General features: G+C 41.3%; 1 long non-coding RNA gene across 1 annotated transcript in view; it reads left to right on the top strand.

Annotated features, from left to right (window-relative positions):
• LOC139697907 (uncharacterized) overlaps nt 1–22,361 on the top strand; it is a 390,991-nt gene that overhangs the window by 265,728 nt on the left and 102,902 nt on the right. The window lies entirely within an intron of this gene.

The following is a 22,361-nucleotide window of genomic DNA, read 5'->3' on the forward strand; positions in this document are numbered from 1 at the left end:
AGAATAAGAGCTTCAAAGGGGAGCCAAAATGATCGTCTCTCAGTTCTCACTTAATTAGGAGTGTTGGGAATTCTCATGCATCATGTTCGATTTTTGACGTATCGTCGGAATTAAAAACGTTAAAAATACGTGAAGTGTGAAATCTCCAAAAAGACTTCCGGAATTCATAGGCGACCATTCTAAATCGTTATGACGTCATCCATCTGTGCGGAAACGTTTCCGATTCAATTCGTCCAGTACATGTAATACGCCGATGTGTGTTAGAGTTTTGTCAGAGTCGGAACTAAACTAGAGGGCAACGCATTGGTGACAGTGAAAGTACCGGCTTAGCACTTCTCACGTACGTGCTGAGTTGTCACACATGATTTCCCTCTTCTAACGTATTCTTTTTTTTCAAATTCAGGAGCCCTTTTCATGGAGCCAATTACGAGTAATTCCTTCATATAAAGTCCTATAACACGCGGTGAAGATTCAGTTCAATATTTCCTACGAGAAAACTTTCCATCCGATTCGCATGCAATTGATCTCGTGGCGTTCTCACATAGTATACAGCTTCAGGAAAATTGCAAGCAACGAATTGGAGGAGCTTATTGTGAAGCATTTTTCATCTTTGTTCTGTTTGAAGCGAGTGGATATTCCTCCCGTTTGGGGATTAAATCTTCTGTGGAAGCTTTATCCCAGTTTCTATTCATGTTTTCGCTGTATTGTTGCCCATTGTACATTTCGCATTGCAGAACTCCTTTGTCGTTAACAATAACGCCTTCGCGCCATGCTCGCGTCTTATTCATAGTTGCGCACGGCTTGAATGGGAAAAATTGGAGTAGTCCTCAAACTCTTTCATACGAATACTCGAGTGATTACAACGAAATTCAATTTGGGACTCATTACTTTAATGCGAGTTGTACCGTTCTTATCCCACACGGCTTTAAAAGCCGTTTGGTTTGGGCCTCGGGCAATTGCCGTACATTCGAAATAATAATAATATGATCTTGCTAATTAAATTAACTCTCCCGTCAACCTTTTTGTTGCTTTTAACTACATTACCAGCATTAGAACAATTCCCTTGTATGAAGTTAATATTTTTTGAAGAAGAAAAATGTATCTCACTCTTTAAATCACGCTCGTGATACTCGTGAATAATGAGATGTAATTTAGTTTGATCAATTGTCAACTGGAATATGAAACCGTTTTGCAACAAAAGTAAAAAATAAAGTTAATAAATAATAATTAATTTTATATAATTATCATTTTCAATTTAAAAACATGTGGAATTAACATTATTTTCCTTCTACTAGTGTCATGCAACAATTTCACTTAGTAATCCCACGAAACTTTTCTTTTATATTCCTCAGTACAAATTGCATAGATATGTACTTAAGAGTGCGTTTTCCTAGCGACGGTTAGGTTTAGTCTCATTAAACTGTTTTTAGAAAGCTAATTTAGTATTCGCGAAATTATTTTTATTAATTTTTCTTCATAAATTACTTCCTCTCTTCCTCCCTTGCTATTAAGGGTTAATTTTCGCCATCCCCTCCTCCTTTCTTCTCCTTTGTCGCAGTTTGGTTTTACGATCCTTTCCTCGTTGTGGAATTTGTGGACAGGGAAACGTATGGCGTGCGCATGCGCGTTTTGAGATTTCAATGTACGCAGGCAGTCGAGGGGCCATGTCAACATTGGTATTTGGGAAATAAAGAAAGCCCTTCTTACAGGGCGGGTCACGTGAGTCAACTGTGTGACCAGCTACTGATCGCGTTTTAATTTTGGGATTATACGTGTGTTCTGCCCGTGCGAGATAAGAGCGGAATGATTGCTTACGAATGCTCATTCGCACGCACACGAGACTATTTCCGATGCACTGCCGTGCGGTTTTCCCCTTTCCGGTTCTTTTAAAGGGTACTTTCCATTAAACATCCCATCAACCCCGCGATTGAGGGCGAATAACACTCTCGTCTGCTTAGCCAAGGGTCGCGGATTAGAGTCGCGACTAGATGAACTTCCACCCAGGTCTTTTGAATTTTTGTTTGCGCTAGTTGTTGTATCTTGTTCAATAATCCGATGTAGAATCCAGCTTTTCTGCCTTTGCTTTGATTTTTAAATTTAAAAAAAAGCATTGTGACGGCGTGGTTCCTCTGTTCTTTTGATTTCAAAATTTTCATGCATTCGGTCGTCTTCTTGATCCAATGGAGCCAAAAATATTCAAATCCATTGGGTATATTTCATTTGCCTCTTATTACTTAATCGATACCAGCTACTCTCTCCCATACTGTCGTACGAGACCGTTTTCGGAATGCGTTGGCTTAATTTGAATGGGAAATACTATTATTCCCCGTTTATGTGTGACAATCCAACACTTGGCGAGGAAAAGTGGCACGCATTAAGTGTTTAGTAGAGTTTTTTTAAAACTGTTCGTATTAATTGCAATGTGGATTTAAATCCTGTTCTTTAAAACAGCAGACTGGACTGAGATTTAACGTGAACAATGCGGGAAATGGGGACAACAGCTTGGAAAGGGAGAATGGTAACGACGAAGTTAAGTATACGTACGTGTATATGTGCAGGTTTGTATATGTATGTTTGTGTGTGTATATATACATACAGTAGATTACCTTATTATAACATGCATGCATACGTGTGTCTGCATATATATATATATATATATATATATATATATATATATATATATTCGGATTTCATCTAGTATTTCCCCAATTCTCTCGCTATATATATATATATATATATATATATATATATATATATATATATATATATATAGCGAGAGAATTGGGGAAATACTAGATGAAATCCGAAGGAGGCCGATTAAATGGGTGGAATTTGTTTTGAGGAGTATAAGGATGCTGAAGGCCGTGATGGAGGGAAATAATCGGAAGTATAGGCGAGGAAACCGGGGAGAAGAAGAAACAAATTGGCTTTTTGGACAGCTAGAGGACAGGTAGAAAATATGAAGAAATGTAGAAAGAAAATATGTAGGACGGACAAAGGAAGTTCTCCTGATCAGCAATTATAATAATAGTTGTCATGGTGTTTGCAAAATCTATCTTCAACACGTATATTGAAACGGCGGAGGAATACATTTTATCAAGCTTCCAAAGAAACTGCGGAAGATGCCGCAACAGTAAATTTTAACGGAGTCACCCGCTGATATGAATTTCAATGCAACAATTTCAGAGGGTAAAAATCATTCGCCTTGACCGGGATTCGAACCCTGATCCCTCATTGTCCAGTCGAGTGCTTTCAGAGTTCAGTTTAAGAGGGCGCCTCGATAGCTTAACTGGCTAAAGCACTCGACCGGACATTAAAAGGATCCGGGTTCGAATCCCGGTCAAGGCGAATGACTTTTTCACCCTGAAATGGTTGCATTTTATTAAGCTGTTTAGACGTCCGGCCCCCTCGGCACAAGTGAAAACGAAATCACTTGACAAAAGAAACGTGAAAGACATGAAATACGCATTGGTGCGAGTATGGGATTAGAAGCCCGAGGATACATTTTTATCCCTCATGACTTGCTAGGCACATGTTCCAGAGCATAGTGATGACAGCACTGAAGCGTGGTATGGAATATCCTTTGGCAAATTTATTCTCAGCTGGGCGTGGAATAAGCACTATTGTTCAACAGTTTATTATTTGAAATAATAAATAGAAATTGTGTGCATACCAATATGGAATTGAAAGAGAGCTGGCAGAGAAAGAAGAATTACGGTCGCGTCGTGTACATTGTGATGTGATGGACTTGCACCAATAATATATGTTTGTTGGATTAACGCTGTCGTTAAAATACTAGCGATACGTTCAGTTCAAATAATATGCCTCGAAATTATGATCAATGGACTGTGATAGAAATAAGAAAATCATTAGGGAGTGAAGCAGAATTAATTTTCGGCGTCATGAAATGTCTCGTTTGGTGTACTAATCGTATCTTTTATTGCGTTGAGGATTGAGAAAGGGCCGCAATGATGTAATAGTGATGCTTTCCTGCCGGGTGATTCGTAATTTAGGAAATGCCTTAGATTGAAATGACGTATTTTGTTAAGCGAGTGATGTGAATTCGAGGTGGCGCTTTCTCAATGCTTCTTGCAGAATTGGGAGGTTTTGAGAAATCGGGGCACCAATTAGGAAGCGGCATCCGGCATATGCGGCATGAGCGGAGTTATTAGCTGCGCGTTGCAAATAAACTAGTTTTGGCGGAAATAAAGTTGCGTTGAAAAAAAAGAAAACAAGGTACTGACACGTGATGACTTTCCCTACTGGCGGAAATGTATCACGGGTTTCTAGCCTAGTAAAACTGCAAACTACAAAGGTGAAACACACTTGCCGTGCGACTTTCTTCTTTGGTTCTCCATAACATTTGGTGGGTGAAGAGAAATATTCATATTTTAAAAATCCTTTGCTGCAGCTGCTGTAAAATTATTAAAGGTTGTAAATATGTTATCAAATATCTAAGCTTTGTTAAACCCATTTAAAACCCCTGACAATTAAATGTCTAATATTTGCGAGGAAGGAGGGAGCATTTTAGCTCTAAAATATATAAGAGCTAAGGTGTATCAAAAGATGATAAAGGTAAAATGGACGGAAAGGAAAGCAAACGAAGAATACTACGAGGGTCATCCGGAAAGTAGTACCCGTTCGTGCCGCATGAAGTGCTGACGACGCGAGTAGCCGCTGGACGAGGTCAGATAGCTTCAGTGGCTTGTCTGCCTTCTCTGAGCCAAGTTGCGTGACGCTAGCATTGCCTGTGTTGTTTCTGTGATTGTTTACAATGTTTAAAAAAATTGAGAACGCCGCCAGTTGTGAAGTGAGGGCAGTGATTAAATTCCTCAATGCAAGAAACGTTCGCCCATGTGATATTCATCGCCAATTAAAGGAGGTGTATGGAGACAATGTAATGGACGAGTCGTCTGTTCGGCGGTGGTGTCGCAACTTCAACATGGGGAGGGGGAACACACACGACGATGAGCGTTCGGGGAGACCGTCTGTCATTACAGACCAACTGGTGAGCTCAGTTGACGAATTCGTGAGGAACGATCGGCGCGTCACAATTGATGACATCTGTGAGCATTTTCCCAATGTTTCTCGAACAATTGTTCATGAAATTGCTAAACACCATCTGCATTATGCAAAAATTTGTGCAAGATGGGTCCCTCGCGTATCTCAATGAGCTGGCGGCGAAGGACTATGCAGCAGGAATACAGAAACTTGTCACACGTTATGACAAATGCCTTAATTTGCTTGGAGATTATGTTGAGAAGTAGTTTAAAGTATCCTCTTTCAAATAAAATTTTTTATGTTTGTTAATATTTACTTTTGTCTTTCTATTTCACGAACGGGTACTACTTTCCGGATGACCCTCGTATGTATGGAGGGAGTGGATTTGTCGGTAAAAATCAAAAGAAGGCTGGAAAGATGGATGCAGAGCATTTTGATTGACGATGGAATGCTGAGGACTGTCATAGGGGAGGATGTTAGGCTTGCTAGGTAGGGAGAGGAAAAGGATAGGTATGATAGATGGAATGAAGGGGAAGTAGAATTAATACGCAATCGAAGAATGGCTCAGTGTTATGTGAGGCGTCTTGTTAGGCAAAGCCTAGAAATTTAGAGTGTTTATCCCAGACCTACATTAAACGGTAGACTACCAAATAATAATAAGTGTATTCCTTGGGGTCTTCCATGAGCATGTGAAGGGTAGTCTGCGTACGAATTTTAAGTATTTTTATATTTGGTTCGTAAGGAGATATTTTTATGGTATACTTATTTTTTATCCCTCCTCCGCGTCTCTGTTAATAGTATTCACGTTGAATTAGATAATACGGATGTGCTTAAAATACTTCATTATGCTGGAACGCATGGACGTCATTTCTCGAAGATCAGGGATCCCCTGCTGTTGACGAGTTCCCATTCGCTATGGCTTTTACTAAATGGAGAGTCGGAAAACGACATATTGTGACATATAGTCTTAAATGTTTAAATATATGTACGCATACATGTGTGAGCATATGCATACACACATAGATGCATACATGCATTAAAATATACATACGCAAACATGCATAACTACATACATATATGCGTTAGCACGAGGTCAACCTGAAGTACTACCTTGAACAAAAAGTTCCCGGAATAACCACCGTGTGCCGCTCCCATCGTTCCGATTTGAGTTCTGTTTTTTTTGTTAAATTGGTACATCTGTTGTTGATATTCCCTTTAAATCTTAGTGTCATAACTTGACATTTGCAAAAGTTACGTAGCCAAGAGTACATCTATCTCTGTGTGTGTTGGCGATTTTTTACAATTGCAGAAATGGATTTAAATTTGCAACAACGAACTTGTATTAAATTTTGCGTAAAAAACGGATTTAGTGGCGCACGGACGTTGGAAATGTTGGAAAAGTGTTTCGGCAACGATTCTCTAAAAAAAACGGTCGTTTACCAGTGGCACGAGCGGTTCAGAAGTGGTCGTGAGTCAATCGAAGATGATGAACGCAGTGGCAGACCATCGACATCGAAAGTCGGTGAAAAAATTGATAAAGTAAAAGAAATGTTGGTCAATAACCGCAAATTAACCATCAGAGAAATAGCGGAGGACTTGAACATTGCCTATGGATCCGCCCAAGACATTGTGGTTAATGATTTGGGTTTCCGTCGTGTAGCAGCAAAGTACCTCAATTTCATGCAAAAAAGAGACCGTGTTGACGTCGCAAAAGACATGATTTGCGAGGCTGAATCCGATCCCACATTCATCAAAAGGATCATTACTGGAGACGAGACGTGGGTTTATGAGTACGACACGCAATCCAGACATCAGGCAAGTGAATGGCGTTCACCAAATGAGCCGAGACCAAAAAAACCACGTCGTTTTCAGTCAAAAAAGAAGGCAATGCTGACGGTTTTCATGGATTACAACGGTGTAGTGCATCATGAATTTTTGCCAGAAGGCCAGACAGTAAACAAAGAGTATTATTTGGGCGTTATGAGACGTTTGCGTGAAGCAATTCGCCGAAAGAGACCAGAAATGTGGGCAGAAAACTCGTGGATTTTGCACCATGATAACGCACCGTCGCACAGTGCTATCATTATTCGTAATTTTTTGACGAAAAATGCAACAAATACCATCCAACAGCCACCGAATTCACCTGATTTGGCTCCCTGTGACTTCTTTCTGTTCAATCGAGTTAAAAAACCATCACGGGGAACGCGTTTTAGCAGCCGAGAGGAAGTAATGGAAAAATCGCAGGAAGCACTGATGGACATACCGAAAACCGAATATAAAAAATGTTTCGAGGATTGGATCAAGCGCTGGCATAAGTGTGTTGCAGTCGATGGGGATTACTTTGAAGGGGACAATGTAGATTTAGATGAATAAACTTGTATTTTTAATTTTCTGAATAAATTCCGGGAAAATTTTTATCAAGGTAGTAGATTATCAGCGCGGTTGTATGGGATCAAACATTCGACACATAGGCTCGTGACCCACAAATGTATCCTTCATCTCATGCGAATAGTCTTCGAGCATCGAAACGACCACAATGGTGCAGAAACCCTCAGCAGAAATATAGGTAGATCATTAAATTGTTATCCAAATTGGGAATATGATAGTCACGAGCATCACCATCGATGTGGTGCCGTGTCGTGGATTCAGCAACCTTCAGTAGACGGCGCGATTTTCAGATGTAAAATTTGAGGATCATTTTTTGAAATATGAATGTAATCGTACTATTGAAATTGAAAAATAAACAATTTGGCTTATACACAGGTCCTGAAGACCTGAAGATGTTATACCATAACGAAACCTAGGCCTTAAATTAAAAAATTTCTACGTGGAAAAGCCAAGTTATTAATTTTTCAATTTCAATATGAACATTTTCCACCAATTCACGCCTGAAACTGTTTTATTTATAATTGTACTAATTTAGAGATCACAACGCATCCTTCATCTGATAATTTTAAACTCTTGAGGTCAGCAAGTATTCAGAAGTAGTGTCGGGCATATAGGTAATATACATATTCGGTTTTCTTAAGCTGGATATACAGCCCCCTCCACCTTACCCTACCTGGCAGGGTAAGGTGGAGGGGGCTCTTAGCAACAGACCAACACCAACCTCAGTCGCCTGCGGGCTGTCGTTGAGTGAGGACACTGTTTTTAGTGAAGCAAGTTTTTTGACCGCGTCGAAAAACAAAATGAATCTGAATTTAGAGCGACGTTATTCCGTGAAGTTTTGTGCGAAACTCGGGAAGACGGCAACTGAGACCCTCGGTATGATCAAGCAGGCTTATGGGGACACTGTCTTAAGCCTTTACACAGTATTTGAGTGGCACAAGTTGTTTAAAGAGGGTAGGGAGCTCGTTGAAGACGACCATTGCTCCGGACGGCGGTCGACGGCAAGAACCGACACGAATGTGGACAGAGGGAGGACACTGCTGAACACAGACCGACGCTTAACCAGTGAAGAAATTTCAGACCAGTTGGGTCTGTCTGCATCCAACGTCCAACGCATTATAATATTTCACAGGATTTGGCCATGCGCAAGGTGCGCGCCAAGATGGTGCCGAAAATTCTGAGTGTCGACCAACAGGCAACGCGTGTGCGCATTTCCGGAGAAGTGTTAGCCAATTTGCACCGAGATGAAAATTGGCTAACACTTCTTCGGGAATGCGCCACCGGACTTCTTCTTCTTCCCACTGATGAAAAGACAGTTCAAGGGACCACGTTTTCACTCGATAAAGGCCGCTCAAGAGGCTTCGACGAGGGTCATCAACGGCATCCCCAAAAAAAATTTCCAGCGGGCGCACGGGGAATGGGAGCAACGTTATACTAAGTGTGTAGCAGCTCAAGGAGCATACTTCAAAGATTGTTAAGTCGATGTTAGTATATCGTCAATGAAATTCTTGTAAAGAAATCAGTCCTACCACTTTTGGGTGCGACCCTGTATATCCTAGGTGACGGAGAACATGGAGGGCGGCAGGGCAGGGGCTCTATCTCTCCCCTCGCATTAGGATCCGTCCCTGCACACATCCCTTTATTTTTTGTTACCGAGGATCGGAGCCAACTCGTCGGTCTTTGCCGCTTACAACGTAAGCAATGATCTCGAGGAGGAGAACTAATTTGTTTCTTTTCCCGCGTCAATAAAAAGCGAGCTTCCCTCGTCCCGTTCCCCCGGTCCTCTCTCTCCGTCTTGGAGACGAGAGCCACTCGACAGTCTACGACGGGATAGCGCGATTGTCGAGCACAGATGACACTCGCCATTGTTTCTTTCCCTTCCGTTTTGTTTCACTTTTCTCCTCCCCACCTCTCTCTCCCCCTCTCATTCTACCGTCTTCGCCCCCCCCCTCACTATCCCTCCCTTCCCCATCTACGTCGTGTTCCGAGTTCCTCCATTCCACAAGTGGAAGGGAGTTTATTTTTCATTCGCCATCCAGGAGGTATGCAGGCTCGAGATCTGGGACGAGGTGGAGGACGGGGAAAGAGAGAGATGAGGAAGTGTCGTTGGGTGGAGGTGGTTGCCCGGCGTTGCTCTGTTTAACTGAGACTGAAACCGTTTTTACTGGGTTAGGAATGGGTAACGTCAATTACGGTTACTAGGGTTACCATGGTTTTGGAAGCGTAGGTATCTTACCCCGTGCTCAACGGCTTGTGCACGTGGGAGCCTCAGGCGTCCGACGACATTCAGTTTGGCGACATGGCATTGATTTATTATTAGCATATGCAAATAATAGTAAATGCTTATTAAGAATCACGGAAAATGCAAAAATTAATTAAGAGTTAATTTTATTTTTTCAATTCTGGACGAAATGTAGGAATAGACAGTGTTTTAACATTTCCTTGAAAAAACCACGAGCAATGCATTTTTAGGTGTAAGTTTGGTGTAATACTTATCCCTACAAATTTTGCTAAAAGTTTCTTAATTGTAGATTCAGTAAGTTTCCCTAGAATGAGTTACAAAAAGTCATAAAGTTGAGAAAACTGTTAATTTTAGTGAGAGCATGGAGTTAATTATGGCAATGCGATGTTTACATTTTTATATATTTTTAGCAAATTAAAAAGTATGAATATCATGTTTGTAGAAATGCCTTTAAAACAATGTATATTGTACTATAGTATAAGCTTGTACTTAACTTGGGTATGAGTTCTCAAAATCCATCGGCCCTCCAATTTAACGCCGATAGTAGTTAGTAGCTCCCCGCTGCATTATCCGCTGTATCCACCCACGGGCACGAGTTTCACAGAACGCGAAGGGGACAAGGGTTTCTGAATAAGACAAAGGGAGGTACTGGGCACCCGTTGACGAGAGAATTATCAGGGACCCGAACTACATCGGCGGATTGTACTACCAGATTAAAATGAGGGAAACGTGGTTATTTACGGACGGCTTTAAGTGCTCTTTCTATTCCCTATCACAGTTCGCCATAGCAATTAATTCAACTCAAAGAGCACCTCATTGACTGTGATACAAAGGACCCGAAGTGTGACCTTTGATTCCCATTGCGAGCACAATAAGTTTGCCCTCTTGGGCGCAGTAGGACCTGGAGTTCAGATCACTCTCGCAGCCACGTAGCACCGTCCTCTGCATTCAGACAAAACCATAAGTGAGCCGATATCATTGTTCAAAAAAGATGCCTTGATAATTTATTGTGAAAATTGACAATCGTAAACTGAAAATAAACCTATTCCTCACTTGCTTGCGTGAATATAATTGCTATCTAGATGTCAACATCTCCAGGATGCTTATAAGCTGGTTTACCTTTCATTGCGCCTAGGGCAATAACAATCTCTCAATTCTCCCAATGTACTTAGTATTTATTGGTGAAAATAATGGCTGTAGTATTAATTCTCGCGAAGATATGATTAAAACTTATATTTTCTCTTTTTGGCTTGAAAGGTGCGCTTTGTAAATTACAATGTGCTGTGTATTCTATGTCATGAAAATTAACCAATGTATGCAACTTTGCTGTTCCCGATTGCATTTATGTATAATTCTGATATGGGACCTCAGTTTTATGATCAAATGGGAAGAAGGTGAAAAAGGAGTGTTGTTGATTGATGGCAATTGAAATAATCTCATTTTGTATTTATAATGTCAAAACTTTTTTTTCTACAGTAAGTGCTATTAGCGAAAACCAAAATCGCTGCCATTTTTAGCTAGCGAGACCGTTAAAAGTGGCAAACACGTAAAGTGACAATTTTTTGCTTCCTCCTTCTGCTGTGATGCTCTCGAATCTAGAAATTCATTAGGGAGCTATTTCTGCCCAATGTAACTACCCATAATTCCATTTTATACTGTGACGCAGTGTGTGATCCAGTATCTTGCAAACCAACTCCGATAATTCATGGTAGCTTCGGGATATGTTGGGATGCTCTAAGGGAAAATTTGACGGACGGTAACAGCGTTTTGCTTTACCCATCCCATTAATTACGATAACGTTCGTTTGGAAGATACGTATTAACCCCCCACCTTTCCGTTTACCCCCAGCCACGAATCTTCCTGCCTCATGGATATTAGCAGCAGATGGCACCAGCGTACCGACACAGAAGTTTTTTTTAGCTTGGAAAATGTATACTTAGAGCAAAGTTTTTTGGTCCGCGCTGAAATTTTACGAGCGTTATGCTTGAAAGCGTTCAAAATATTTCAATTGTGCGCGCTCTGGCTGCTCTCATTTTTTTGGCTCACTTTCATTTTCAAAATTTACTCTTTGTGTCTCCGCAAGAAGCGCAAAAATGTGCCTTTCCAAGAAATTCTATCGGCGGAAATCGCCAACAGCAAACTTGGGGCGGTATACTGTAGAGGAAATTTTCACATGGTCGTGTTCCTTCGCATTGCAGCAGAAATCCAATGTGGCGATTGTGGAGAAACCAGGTGTAGTCGCGATTTTTGTGCCAACAGTGAATTTCTTTCCTCATCTATATATGATATTTGAACCCCCGCGCGTCTAAAATTCCTTAAAAGGCTCGCCGATTATTCGTTTGGTCTCAGATAAATTTCATCCTCAATGCTTGCGTGAATGTCATTGCTATCTAGATGGCAATTTCACCTGTATGTTTTTCAGTCGCTCTCGTTACTCCTTGGATAATAAATCCTCGGAATTCTCCTTGTGGTACTGAGTCTTCATTGCTTATGTTTTTGGTCAAAATAATGGCACTAGGGTTAGTTTCCCAGGATATGATTAAAATAAAATGTGATTGTAACTGGTATTTTTTTCTTGCTCATTGTTAAAAGTTGTGACTATAATTATAATATCCTTTATTAATCTCCAATTGAAACCGGATAATTTTGAATACTATTGCTGCGTCAATTGCTGGTCCATTGGAATCGCTAAAATGCATCTCGAATCAACAACATTCGAAAATTTGTAAAGAACTGTGGAAATGCCGTGACACTTTATTTAGCAAAATAATCAGCTATTGTTTGCCTAAAAAAGAAAATATTGCCGTGTAAAACTCTTTCGCCGCATATCGAGGAATCTTGGGTTCGGATCCCAGTCGTGACGAATGATGCACGAGACGCTCTGGGAAATTCTCGCATCCACAAATTGGTTAAATAGAACGTGAGTTAATCGGAGTAGTTCCGTAAACCAAAGGAGCGTTCATCGAACATTATTAGCAAGATAACTTTACCTCACAATATCTTTGACGCGTGTGTAGATAACAAAAGGGACATTGCGAAAACGTATCGGACAATCATTTTTTTTACTCTTATTCAAATCTTGAATGCATCCTTTGTTTTGTTATTCTTTGCTGATACGCACGGGCATATTATTTGATTTTTTTACTGCTCTTTAAACCTTGAATGCGGCCTTGGTTTCGTTATTTTTAGCTGATATGCACGGGAATATTATTTTAATTTAAACAAAGTATCCGTTAGACGCCCAGCCCTTGGATGAACTGCGGCATAAAAGAGACCGAACTCATGATTTGTCTGATTGAAACCACGACACATTTCGGAATCGATCACCGTCCGGATCGTTTTGCGTCGACATCGTGCGGCGATATGTGATATCGATATGGGTCGTAATTTTGCGGAAGCCAGTGAAGTCGAGAAGGAAGGTTGGGTGAGAGCTAAAGAGAGAGAGAGAGTCCGTGGGGCAGGGAGGGGGCAGAGTTGAGAGGGTGGGAAGGAGGGCGAGGCAGTGGTGGAAGGGGAAAGGAGGTGGAAAGAAGGATATAGGCAGCAGATGAAGAGGAGAAGGGGATGTGTAAGAGATGTAACTTATACACGCATATGTGGCGGCCGTGGTTGACGCAGTCGGAGAATAGGACTGCGTCACGGTCAGTCTTTGAAAAGTAGGCCTTCGACGTTGCACAAACAAATGCACGAGCGTTTTGAAATAGATGTAAATGAATGAACTGTGAATCATCTAAAATGTTTACTTTCCTCTGACACAAGTTCTTAGACTTGTGGTATGCAGGAAACACAAATGACATCCAAGGTAAAATAGCTTGTATCACCTATATGATCACCAAGTTTCCATAAACTAGAAGTCTACAAACAGGCTTTTATGAGTTCCTCTGGGTCTACTTTATTAACATCGAAAAGAATTTGTTTCCGCTATTCAGGTAATATCTACAAATCAGATATATATTTTTTTCTGCGGTAAACTATTCCAAAATCAATGATCATTTCAATAAAAGGATAAAAGTTAATTTTTTCATTCAATATCCTGGACATGATTTTTAAACACGGTGTGTCATTAGCGAGATAAAAATCAAACAAGCGAATTCATATCCATACCAAAATATCAGATCGCTATGCTTGAATTTCACCTTGACAATGAGACTATGTTAAAGGCATGATCGGGATATTAAGTGTGAAAGTTGACTTATTTCAGCCGTATATTGTATGGGAAATCCAATATTGCTTTAAGTAAGTGACCCCTGAGGCACTATCTGAAATCAAAAATCAATTTTAGTCTGACATTGTTTATTTTAGTTTCGCATGCGCTGGTTTCGCTTTTGGTCACATTTGAGCATATAAAGATGACTGCCATTCGGTACACTTGCCTGCAGAATAATGCAAAAAATGGTTTGAAAAAAAATGAGAACTTGGTAAGAGATGACTCATGGCGTGCAACATATGTTCGTCGTCGATAATTTGTGTCGCCTTCCCAGTTGCACGCAGTCATCATTGAATTAGCTACTCAAATGATGTGTTTGATTGCAACTTGGAACGGAAATTTCACGAAATATATTTTTAGCGGCAAAAGCTGGAATGAGTTACGCGAGTTTAAAAAAAATCTTGTCCATGTGTAATTAGAAAGGTATTCGACTAAGTTCGTCATTGAGTTAAATTTAACCCACAATGTCGGACGAAGATTCTTAAATTTTAATAATTAAACGGGCTCCAGTAGGCTGGAAAGAAAGCTATGCATGTCCCTTGACTTCGTTTTAAGATGAAACTCTGCAGTATACTTTTCGCAATACGGTAGGAGAGATCATGTAAATAAAATGAGAGAGATTAATTGTAGAAAAGATGAGAGTGTAAGATGTCGTTTTTTGCGCGAACGATAAGGGATCAGAATAACGTTGTCCGACCGCGCATGGTTGAAAAGTATTTTTGGTCAAAAGTAGTCTGGTGTTTGAGCACCCCCTGCCACGGGTCCTGTTGGTGGCTTGCAGGATACTAAGTATTTAAAAGCAAAAAAAAAATAAATAAAATTATTTGCGGTAGCATTTCAATGGCCTAGTACATTTCATGTAATTTCACGTCACTTACCGAATAAAGTTGTGCATAAACAGAGTCGCGTTTATCACCCTTTGTAGCTTAGAGATTGGGTAGACTTTGACCAATATTACATTACTCTTGTCATTCCATCAATTCCATCGCATTCCCGGACTTCGGGGGAAAAACGTCCATGCCAATGCAAAAGGAAATCGTCAATCGAAATTCCGACTTGACCCATTGTCGAAAAGAAGTTCGGCACGGACTGGATGTTGAATACCAGTCCGTGTTTCATCTCTGGAAAAAATTTAATTTCCAAGATATTTATTTACAGGTATCTTGTGCGTCGCCATCCTCATACGGTATCGCGATCTGGCCGTAGGAGTTTTTGGGTAGTGTGGGCGACCGGAGGGTCGGTCGATTGGACCTTCCCCTTAGGTATTTCGAGGGGAAAACGTGATCGGAATGGATAGGGTTTACCGTATCCAGGGAGGTCCAGCGCATGGGACGAAACTTCAGGTGAAAGGGTTCCACCATCTGTCGACCCTCCCTGCCTCTTCCAACCCCTCCCAATGTGTCAGCGGCTTGGTGAGGTTTTCAGGGGTTCCCCATGCAGACATTAATTAGGATACCCTCCCCATAATATTTGAGGACCCCTTGCAAACCTTATTATTATTAGCAGTGGCCCACCCGGTTAAGGTTGGTTTTCAGTGGAACATCCCGCTACACTACTACGGCGCTCTTAAGCCTGGACTAACATCATACAAGATGTCCTTAAGCCCTAATTAATAAAATATTATTACAATATTATTACAATTACTAATTCTTTAGATCTGCATACTTTGAACTTCCTGTAATTCCATCAACAATGCCTATCCCGCCCCTTCTGTCTCTCTTTACCGAACATGCTCCCTTGGATTATCATCGTCAGCATCTCTTTGCCTGCCAGTATCTCCTGCATTTACTAATCCCTTCTTCGTCGAACTTTTCCCAACAATCTTCTCTCTCTTCCCTAGCCATGCCTAAAACTTGCTCATTTGTTTTCCTTTACATCCCTAATTAGTGTCGCAAAGTTCAAGTTTTGATTTGTTGAGTTCCATAAGGATAGCCGTCGAAATACGGGTTGATTAAGTTCTGCTTTACCATAAATAGTAAAATTATTTAATAAATGTTTGGACGCTGAGAAATGACCTTAAGAAAAGATTAGTGAAAGCCTTGATATGGCGCGTGATTTAGTACGGCGCGAAAACGTGGTCATTCAAGCAAGATGACAGACGTAAATTTGGAGGATTTTGAGATGTGGATGTGGGTGTGGATGTGGGGATGGAAAAAGTGAGTTTGGCGGAAGGGAAAGGTGTGTGGGGGGGGGGGGGGAAGAGAGGGTTGTTTGGGAAAATCCGAAGGAGGCAGGAAATGTGGATGAAGGGTGTTTTGATATACGAGGGAATGTTGAAGACTTCGGTCGAAGGGAGAGCGTTCAGCAAACGAGGAAAGGGAGGGGGAGGTATAGGATAGGCATGTTGGGCGGAGTGAAGGGTTGGAGAGTGTTAATGGAATTGTCGAACGGTTTTTGTAGGGTGGGGTGTAAGGTGTGTTTTGTTGAACGAAACTAAGAAATATAGCGATGCCAAGAGGGCGTCCATCCAAAACCTATCCTAAACGATAGATTGCCAAATAAAAATATGGAATGTTTTAAATAATAGTGGTTATCCCTGGGCTCCCGAAGGCGCGGGGGGGCATTAATTTCGGGTCGTGTACCCTCTTGCTACCTCACTCCTCGGTGCTCATATATTCCTGTATTCCCCCCGCATGTACTCCTTAAAGTTTCAGAAATATTTTTTTTTAAGGTAATCTACCGGTTAAGGTAGGTTTTTGGATGGACACAACCCACTGCCGGCCAACACCCGTTTCATACACTTTTCCTAACTCCATAGGATTGCTCCCAACAAACCCCTCTCTTCGCCCACCATACCAAGTACTTCCTCATTTGTTTTCTTCTCTGTCCATTTCACCTTCTCCATTCTTCTCCACACCCACATTTCAAAAGCCTCCAGTCTACGTCTATCCTTCTGCTTCAATGACCACCTTTCCGTACCGTACGCTCCATATCAAAGTTTTTGCGAGTCTTTTCTTATGTCCTTACTCAATGTCCCCGTCATCAACTCCCTCCTCCTTGTGAAAGCCTCTTTGCCTTGCGCAATTCTTCTCCTTACATCCCTTCTACTTAGACCGTTTTGGTCCAGAACACTACCGAGATACGTAAACTGTTCTACCTGCTCTAGTTTTTGTCCTCCTATTATAATGTTTTGTTTTCAGAAAAATATATGAACATATTTGATCACGGTGAATGAACTGCCAAGTCCGCCAATAGCAGAAAACGTCTCCGTTACAAAGAATTTAAATGCATTAAATTAATAAAGTCTGTTTTAGTATATTATGTTGCCATTTCACGTAGATCCCTTTTGGTGCAGCCATAGTCGAATTCAAATGGCAAAGAAAAAATAAATAAACCATACCAAAGGTACACGTAAATATAAGAGGGGTTCTTATTAGCATTTTCATTTTGTTGCATCAAATTCCCATGGTGAACCTTGAATTTTACCGCACATGGATAAAATTTGGTTTCACAACGAATCACCTTGGTCACCGCGGGCAAAGAAGTGAAGAATGTGACGTAAATATACTCTTAAAAGAGTGCACACGAAGGAAAAGGTGAGTATACTTCGGACGTAAATTTCAGGAAGCAATTGTGTGGTAAACGAAGGATTGTTTTGTGGTCGCGGCTCCCAGTCGTTCCTTCATTTTAGAAATGCTCTCTGGGGATGAATGGATGCGCAAACAGACGGATTGACTAATTTTTACGCGAAAGAAATGTTTTCACTTCCATCTCGCGGTGTGGCAATTATTCTCGACCGTTTAGGTAACCGACGTGGCGTGCGACACACGCAAACACTACATCGTACTGATCCGGTAGTTCGGGCCGTTAGAAGCGGTAAATGTTTACCTTGATGATGTGCAAGGAGGAAGCTCAGGTGAGGGAGACGAGTGGGTCGGGGGATGGGTAGGGTGAGGTGCGGCGGAGGAAAGAGCGGAGGCGGACGGGGGAAAAATATGTGACCGTGATGGAAGTGGGAGCTCTTTAGGGTGCTCGCGAGAGAGAAAGAGAGGGGGGGATAGATTGTTTTCCCAGCTGGATGCCGGGAAATGAATGCAAAGCCATTGCTGCATATTTCAGAGGGAGCTCTTTGCTTTATTCCCCTTAATAATTCCAAGCCCGCCCGGGATTTCAAGAGTGCAGCCATAAAGTAGGCGAAGGCGTTATGGAGGCCGGGTGAAAGCGTTATGGGACCACGGGGACCAACTGTCACAACTCTCCTATGTGAGGTGCTGCTGCATTTCCACTCTCTCGTGATTTATTATCCCTTTTCCTCGGGGTGAATTTGACCCAAATGGCGCGAGGAAGTCCTCTTTTATTTTGACGAATGAAATGCTTTTTGGACGTTACCTATTAATTCAGTGACGTCGGTTTGGTTATAGCGACTAGCTGCTCCACAGCTGGGACTAATGTTTGGACGTATCCCTTTTAATGGACGTTTTGTCATTGCCTGTGAGCGCCAGTGAATAGGTTTATGATTCCGAATAATGGGTGCAATTTCAGGGGAAAAAACCATATTCTCTGATCCATGCCAGCAAATGAGACGTCAAATCAACGCCCGCATCAGATGCTGCTGATTGATTACCCCTTTAGTCGGTAATGACGTGCTCAATCGAGGCTGTTTTTCCATTATAATTTAAAATGTTGAATGAGGTTTCGATAACTTAACTTCCACCCTCCCACGCTCGATTTATCTACTTTCCTTTTGCCGCCCACCCGTCTCCGTAAAATGAAGCCTATGCCACTGCCTAGAATGAAAAAAACTTGGATCATATTTCTGAATCGGGTTGGGTATGTGCCGGAAGAGCCGAGATGGGTCAAGGAAGCCCGTGAGCCTGGAAGAAGCCATGAAAATGCTTGAAGTAGTCACATTATCGTTCATGAAAGGTTAGCGTTGATCTCAGGGGCCTGAATAAAACAGATTTACGAAAAATTAGACGGGTTTTAATTTTATTAAATGCCTTCTGTATTTGTGGAGAACCATGTTCCCAAACGAAAAATTGTGTTAATTCAGAATGAAGCTCGTTATATTTGTGATCATTTACATCTCCCTTAAATGAATATAATTTCTTCTGTACACACTCATTATATGTACGGGATTAACTTTTATACAGCACTCTTTCAGTGTAGAGGAAGAAAAAAAAGCATGATATTAGATAACGTATGTACGCCTTTTTAATAATTTTATAGTGTCTTGTTATGCCTATTTTCTTGCGTCTGGCGCCGGAAAATGTATGTGGCTATGATTATATATGTTTTCTTACTTTAAGCTGGATTATACTTCTGCGCGAATGATTTCCAGGAAGGTATTAACAAAAAGACCTTTTTTTCAACTCCTTTTGTTAGGACTATAGAAACCAACTTTTGCTGATACACTATTGAAAGCAGACCAATTACAGGGCCCTGAAAACGTATTTACATCTACACAATTTTCCGAAAACCGCCACAAGGGCGTGCGAATTTAGGGCACCTTCCACAAGTACGGCAATATTAGTTATACGTTCATTTGAATAATAGCTGTTCATGCAAAAAATAATTCGTTTAATTTTAGTTCATTGAATTAAGTTGATTGAATTTTCTTGGGCGCTTAGGTTTAATTTTGTTGCGATTGCGTATCGTGCGAGGGAAGAACAAGAACTTGAGTATCTATGACTGTGTTTATCCGTCTTATTTTATAGCAGTGATTGAATCTGCCAAAACAATTTGGTGCTTTAATGGTTCTCTCTGTATCGTAAGAAACCTCAAGTGGTCCTGTGCCTTCCTAAAAGCCCCAAGTCTTGCTTGTTCCCTGCGAGAATAAAAATGTTTCCAGCCCAAATTATCGGGTGTACCAGTGAGTGAGGCTTACTCACAAGTAGCAATTTTTAACAAACCTAGCAGATATATTCTGTGATTCTTATCTAATTATTCAATTAACGTTCATCCAATGCATCTCGGTTACTTTCTACGTATTTTAAAGGTGGAATAACTGAAACGAAACAACACTTCTTTTACTTTTTCATTGGATATTCCTACAACCCATCTAATGAAACCTAGGTTCTTTAAGGTTTACCCGCATATTATTTTTATTGTGTACCCCATGAAAATTTTGATGCCGGACTTGCGGGGGTATCGTGTATATGTAGATGATAAGTAATTTTACCTTGATAACATTGTTGGTGTCATGCGTAACTTTTTGGAATTAGAAAATTAGAACTAATTCCAATGTGATGATTGTATTGTTTTCCATTTTTACATTCATCGCTCTTTTAACGACGTTTTAACGAAATCGACTGTGAAATATTGCCAATTTTGGCTGCTTCATCAGTGAATCATGCCCGGATTTTTCTTCTTCCTTGGGTCACTCTACCAGATTTTGTCAAGTTTAAATACTACTTAATGATGCGTGAAAGCCACGCCGGTAAACTGTGACCCCGTCACGAGTAAATTGCTATAAAAGTCATAAACGTCGCAGGAAGTGTGCACTGGGAAAGAGTTGGCTGCGTCGCCTTTTCGCGACGAAGAACTGAACCTTTCCAGAGTACATTGGTTGAGCATGACTCTCCGAATGCGTAAGTCGGGTATGTGACCGCCTCCGAACGACTTACTTAAGCTTATGATTGGATTGCTCCCGAGGTCTTAACATTCCTCGCCCTCGTTTCATTTTTTCCCCATTTGTACGGCGTGCGTATCCGAATTCAGCGTCTATATCCGCGGGGAAATCGATAGTATTCGTCTCGACATGAACGGCGCGTGCTTATCACTCGCTGCACCCCTCTCAGCCGTCCGGCGGGCGATGGCTCCCAAGCCCACGGTCTGCGCGCCTCATCCCCCGCCGCGGGATGTTTGGCTTTTCTCTTTCATCGGATCGTATGCACTTGGCACGTTTTCATGCAGATCGTGTTATTGCAGCTACGGAATTCAAGACGCTGTTGAAATGGACTCTATAAAATTATATTTTAACGTGAAACATTTAGTGTGAGCATTTAATTTCTAAGCATGTAGTGTGCTTTCAATGCAAGTACTTAAATTCGTACTTCGCTATCGTAGATGTGGTAGGCGCGAGTCCTTCAGCATACTCGGGTGAACCTGTGCGATAAAATCTCTTACTTTTATTAGTCTTGTCTGGACAATAGAATTTCAGCAATGTTGCAATGAAGATGTACCACCCTCAAATGCTTCTTGAAATAAAGATTTGCGTAAAATCAGGCGTGGTTTGGCGAAATTGAAACAAATTAATGACCAAATATTCCACTGATTAATAATTTTATTTCTGATCATCTTCAGACGTGGTACATTGGAACCTTGTCGTAAATAAATTTGTTAGTTAGGGTAAAAATGCAATTATTTGGTCATTAATCTGTTGGAAATATTTTACTTACTTTTTGCCCTCAATTCGTGTTGCCACTTTCTCGTGATTCGTTCTGTTGGATTTTTCATCTGCCGCCGTTGAAAACATTGAGTCGAACCTGGGTTTTACAACGATTTGAAAAGGGTTCAGCTCCAATTTATCTGAATCGGCGATTCATTTGATTAAATCGTCTCCAATAGAAGACAAAAATAAATTTTTACTCGGGCTCCAAGCCTTAATGCAGTTGTTGTTGGAGACCGATACTTTTTGAAAGTCAATCATGACGAAAGAAATCCTTGAAGAAAATTCGTTTGTCGCATTACAATGAACCCTTTTTCAATTCCACATGCATCCACTCCGTTTCCTTTTAATTCGTCCAAATATGCCGTAACGTGCTTCTCTCTATCCCAGTCCTCGGCATTCCATCACCCTGCATCCAATTTAATTGCCATTTTGAATTTATCTCTACCTGCTTCATGTCTAGTACTTCTATGTTTATTTTTCCTTTCCGTCCATTTAATGTTTTACGTTTTCCATCGAAATAAATGTATCAAGGACTCGGAAATTGAACCTTATTTTCGAGAAAGCGCCCTGGGCACACCGCCAGCGTTCGTTTAAACCAAAGCGTGGGGCATTCTGGGCGTTTGTGGATTCATGCTCAAGGCTCGATAAAAGCACCGTCGGGGGGGCCCACTTGTAAGTGTCTAAGCGGTATTGAGCTCTCCCCACCATCCCACCCCCTTCTCGAGCTCTCAGGGCCACTGCCGTGTCTGAGAGGCGCCTTTATGTAAAGAGCCACCATCATCGGCACACGTCGCGTGCCACACAAAATTGCCTTCGAGGAGAGTGGGCGGGGCTGGGGGTGGTTTTCCGTCATCCGTCCAGGGGTTGTCCCTCGGGAAAAGGAGCCTTTGTGCCGTGCACAACCTTCATGTATGCAAAGCAGTGTCATGTTCCACCCCAGGCGATTTCGATATTCGATTCGGGAAGTTTAACTGTTCGATATTGTAATACGATATGAAGCCTCCACCCTCTTGGTACGCATCTATGAATTTATTCGCGAATCGGGTAAGTTTTGGGATTTTTTTTTCGGGTCAGTATTTCTTGAAAAGTGGAGGTTTGTCTTCCTCTGCAGAGAAACGTCTACGAATTTGCATAGAAACCCACCGAGAGTCGTCACAGTATCATGGAAATAATTCATCGATTTCCATTCG

The sequence above is a fragment of the Hetaerina americana genome, unplaced genomic scaffold, assembly GCF_022747635.1.
Source record: "Hetaerina americana unplaced genomic scaffold, ioHetAmer1.1.p SCAF_8, whole genome shotgun sequence".
NCBI classification, from domain to species: domain Eukaryota; kingdom Metazoa; phylum Arthropoda; class Insecta; order Odonata; family Calopterygidae; genus Hetaerina; species Hetaerina americana.